General features: G+C 44.9%; 1 protein-coding gene across 1 annotated transcript in view; it reads left to right on the top strand.

Moving 5' to 3' along the window:
* The first annotated feature begins 3,888 nt into the window (after positions 1 to 3,888).
* The window catches only part of lrrc3b (leucine rich repeat containing 3B), a 25,148-nt gene continuing 23,811 nt past the window's right edge, over positions 3,889 to 5,225 (top strand). Inside the window, exon 1 of the mRNA XM_072675332.1 lies at positions 3,889 to 4,053. The gene's annotated coding sequence lies outside the window, so the exon portion shown is untranslated. The remainder of the gene's footprint in view (positions 4,054 to 5,225) is intronic.

Here is a 5,225-nt window from a genome sequence, read left to right as displayed (position 1 = left end):
CCTAGCATGGATCCCTGTGATCCTTTTGCCTGGGTTTGAGCTCCCCTTCTGCGGAAACTGGCACAGTCAGTCTTGAGGCCCGGTCTTGAGGCCTGAGGCCACATTCTCATAACTAGAGGGGTCTAGAGGTGATGAGGTGCTCTCCGGGATCAACAACACCACCATATTCTTCAAGAGCTGCCATCAAGTTTTACAATTACCAACATATTTTTGCAGAAAGAATTCAAGAATGTTACGTAACAGTTTTGGGGTTTGGTATTTGGCTGTTTTTCAGCCCTATTTTGACAGACAACAGTATGGTCACGGTGGTCAGAGTAAGTAACGATAAGTCATTTCCATGTACTGAACTCTCTTTAACTATGTATGTAAGGTAAATACAGCTCGACATTGTGGGGCCCCTTTAATGGTGATGGATCTTGTCTGTTATGAAGGGAGTTGACAGCTTTAAGACTAACTAGCCTCAGGGAGCGATATTTCAGGGAAGTCAGGGGCTGTTGTGCCACTGTTGATAATGAACAAGCTCGTTCTCAAAGGCACTGTGCTCTAGGAAACACGTCACTGTTGTCTCTGTAAAGACCGCTGATTGGCCCACGCGGGTTATCCGTTGGTCATCTGTCTTGTATTGGCACCAGAGGTGTTGTACTGTAGTTTAAGGGGCTTAGAGATCAAATCATCCTCAACGTTAGATTCATTGGCTCACAAGAGCAAGAAAAAAAAATAGGCTTGACCTTCTGATTTGTGGAGGACTGCACATTCAGGTTTGTCTAATGAACCATTACCTTTGAAGGTGGAACTGAAAAGGTTGGGCAATGAGTAAGAATTTGACACTGCTGACAGGGAACTTTTAACTCCAGTAGAATTGGCTTATGGCAAGTGTTCATTGGACATCTAGCACTTAAAGAGGCAACGTTAATTTTTAATTTAAGTGCTAGATATCCAATGATAATCAATGAAAAACATTGATTATCTTCATCTACACTGGCATCTGTCAAGGGGTGGGATCTACATATTAGGCAGTGAGTGACCAGTCAGTTCTTGAAGGTCATGTGATAAAAGCAGGGCAAATGGTCAAGCTTAAGGATCTGAGCCACTTTGACAAGGGTCAAACTGTGATGGCTAGTCAACCGGATCAGAATATCTCCAAAACATCAGGCAGGTCTTGTGTTTTTTTCTGGTATGAAGTGATCAGTACCAAAAGTGGTCCAAGAAAGCAGAACCAGTGACCCAGCAACAGGGTAATGGGCACTTAAAGCTCACTGAAACGATTAATGGAGGCCCCACCTCACAACATACAGTACTTCAAGGATCTGCTGCTAACCTCTTGGTGCTGGATACCACAGGACGCCTTCAGAGGTCTTGTGGAGTCCATGCCTCGAATGGTCAGATCTGCTGTGGTGGCACAAGGGGAACCTACTTAATATTACTTCACATTACGTCACATAGGATCACATACACTATATGTCCAAATGTTTGTGGACCCTCCTTCTAATGAACATTCAGTAGCATTCAGCTACTGTAAGTAAATTGTCTAATCACTGTAGAGAAGTACTGCCAATACAATAGGACTCTCTTGAGCTGTGGAGCAGTGGAACTGTGTTCTCTGGAATGATGGAGGTGCTCCATACAATATGTTGAGGATGATTTGGAGAGCTAGGGATGAGATGGAGTGGTGATCATCTAACATCCTGACCTCACTAATGCTCTTGTTGCTGAATGCAATCAAATCCTCACAGCAGTGCTCTGAAATCCAGTAGAAAGTCTTCCAACAAAAGCAGGATAAACTCTTGTTTTGTTTCTCTCGATTTTAGAAGAATCCATGATCCATGAATTAGCAGGTGTCCCAATACTTTTGTCCATATCATGTATTACTCACATTGTGTCACATGTAATCACGTGATATTCACATGATGTCACATAGGATCACATATTACATTATGCAAAGGTGTTTTAGACACATCACATGTGATCACATGGGGAATGCATGTGACTTCTCTCTAGGGGGAATTTTTCGTTTGATGCCACCAATGTCTGGGTCAAAACTAGTGTAAACCCCTGGGGATAAGAGATTTGAGAAATCGGTGAAAAATGGTGGCTGCTCAGTTTCATCTTCTCAGCTTTACTCAATAAATGATCAGTTGATCGGTCTGCTTTCCAAGTTTCTGTACCTCCACTCGGCCAGGAGAGAGCGAGTGTTTTCCTAGACAGCAGGAGAAAGCTCCTGAACCCAGACTGGGCTCATCTCTCACGGGTCTGATTGGACACACAGCGACAAATTAGACGGTGTCGTGTCGACCGGTAACGCAGGCGATGTGACTGCACGTTTTCCCCACCCGTATTCCGACAGACTCCGCCTACTGAACTCGGATTGGCTGAAACCCTTACTCACAGGCAATCTGCCCGTATGGACTGAGGACCAGTTCGTGGGTATGTACTGTTTGTCAGTCCTAACACATAACTGTGAAATAGTCCTAAAAAAGGACTAGATCATCTTAGTGTTGGAAAACTAACCAATCCCACACCAGGGGTCTGAAGCACTGTCCTAAGCAAAACCATCCAATCACAGAGTAGGACTGTGAACTACTAATGTTACATCGATAGACAGACAGACAGATAGACAGACAGATAGACAGAGAGGTAGACAGGGAGATAGACAGACAGGTAGATAGATAGACAGACAGACAGATAGAAAGACAGACATACAGATAGACAGAGAGGTAGACAGGGAGATAGACAGACAGGTAGATAGATAGACAGACAGATAGACAGGGAGATAGACAGACAGGTAGATAGATAGACCAACGGACAGACAGACAGGTAGATAGATAGACAGACAGATAGACAGACAAACATACAGATAAACAGATAGATAGATAGACAGAGAGGTAGACAGGGAGATAGACAGACAGGTAGATAGATAGACCAACTGACAGATAGACAGACAAATAGATAGATAGATAGATAGATAGATAGACAGATAGATAGACAGACAGACAGATAGATAGAAAGATAGACAGAAAGGTAGATAGACAGACAGAGAGACAGGTAGATAGATAGACCAATGGACAGACAGACAGGTAGATAGATAGACAGACAGACAGATAGAAAGACAGACATACAGATAGATAGATAGACAGAGAGGTAGACAGGGAGATAGACAGACAGGTAGATAGATAGACAGACAGACAGGGAGATAGACAGACAGGTAGATAGATAGACCAATGGACAGACAGACAGGTAGATAGATAGACAGACAGATAGACAGACAAACATACAGATAAACAGATAGATAGATAGACAGAGAGGTAGACAGGGAGATAGACAGACAGGTAGATAGATAGACCAACTGACAGATAGACAGACAGGTAGATAGATAGACCAACTGACAGATAGACAGACAAATAGATAGATAGATAGATAGATAGATAGACAGACAGACAGACAGACAGATAGATAGAAAGATAGACAGAAAGGTAGATAGATAGATAGACAGACAGACAGACAGATAGATAGAAAGATAGACAGAAAGGTAGATAGACAGACAGAGAGACAGGTAGATAGATAGATAGAAAGATAGACAGAAAGGTAGATAGACAGACAGAGAGACAGGTAGATAGATAGATAGAAAGATATATAGATAGATAGACACACAGACAGGCAGGCAGACAGACAGATAGAAAGATAGCTATACAGACAGGCAGATCAATTGTTCAGACGGATAGATAACCACCCAATAACAGAGCAGAACTGCGAACCACCGACCAATCCAAACGCAGGGGGCGGGGCTTTTCGCAATACGGGTGCGGAAAAAGCAACGCCGCGCGTGCACACAGTGATTCGTTCCAGCGCGCCCAGACCGGCCCCTCCCTTTCTTTCGCACCGTCCGCGCGACATCAACAAACACTTCAGAAATATGTGCGGGCGGAGGGCGGCGGGGCCTCGCGCTTAGGAAAGATCAGCACTGAGAGCAGCGTCTGTTCCCGGAGCTCGGTCGCGGTTCTTCCCCCAAAGATGTCAGCGAGCTGGAGGCAGCGGTGGAGGACCGATTCACTGCAGGTGAGGCGCACGCATGTCGCCTGTTGCTCCTCTGCCGTCTGCCTGATCCCTTCATGCGTCTCACTGCGTGGCACTGTGCCTTTCCTTTGCACGGGGTTGGATGTTGTTTTTCCAGTGCTTTGCCACTTCTCTAAGGCGAGGGGGGGAAATCTGCTTTTATTCATGTGCGTCAGGGAGGAGGAGGAGGGGGGTGTGAGGAAGACGTTATTTTACCTAAAGCAGCGGTCTAGCAGTAATGACTGAGGACTGAGTGCATAAGTGCCTCTGTTAGTTCAGCAGCTCATTTGCTTGCTCTGCTTAGCTTAAACCATCCGGGCGTTTGAACTTAGTCGGCTGTCAGTTTCTCATTCAGTCATGTATCAGTTAAATGTGTGGTATATGTGCTGTGAGAAATGGGCTGTTGCTGTTATTAACGCTAACCCATTGCACACAAACACCTCCTAAGACTTGGGCTAAAATTGCAGGGTTCCATTATGCACCTCTGGAGTCCACTGGTAAATGTTAGAAAGCATTCAATTGCCATTATATCCCCCCCCCCCCCCCCATCACCTCCCCTCCCTCCAGTGGCTCTCAGCCCTTACTGCCTCTGGTCTCTGAGGCTGCCGGAGAGAGGATTACTCCATGAGATTTCCCTCTAGCATCCAGAATTGGATGGAGGAATTTTACAGGAACTCATTTCAGTGGCCCTTTGTATCCTGTGATTACACATTGTAAGAGTGAGGGTCAGCCTCTAAACCTGGAACTCAATAGAAGTCTCTGGTCATTTCCAAACAGCAGAGTCTTACCTCAGCAAGCAAACACAAATGGAGGGTGCTGTTGGTCTCCTGTGAAAGAGCTGGACGAGAATGGTGTTTTTCTGGGATTCACTGGACCCTAAAATCAGGGTAAATGCCTCGTATTCTTCCGAGATCTGTCTGGACATCCGAAGGCCTGTAGGTGTGTATTTCAGATCATATTTGATGTGGATGACTGAATACCTGCCAGATCTTTGGGTTGTTTTTGTAGGACCATGAAATAGTATATTCAGCTAGAAAATAAAGGTGCAGTGTTTTTGTAAAGAAGGTAAAGGTTTAAAGATCGATGGAACCAAAAATGGTTCTTCTGTGGCACTGCTCAGAGAACCCTTTGTGGCACCATTATTTTTAAGAGCGTATGGTCCATAACTACTGCTG

Source organism: Salminus brasiliensis, chromosome 3 (assembly GCF_030463535.1).
Source record: "Salminus brasiliensis chromosome 3, fSalBra1.hap2, whole genome shotgun sequence".
Classification (NCBI taxonomy): domain Eukaryota; kingdom Metazoa; phylum Chordata; class Actinopteri; order Characiformes; family Bryconidae; genus Salminus; species Salminus brasiliensis.
The sequence above is the reverse complement of the archived record's forward strand: the minus strand, read 5'-3'. Positions and strand labels throughout refer to the sequence as shown.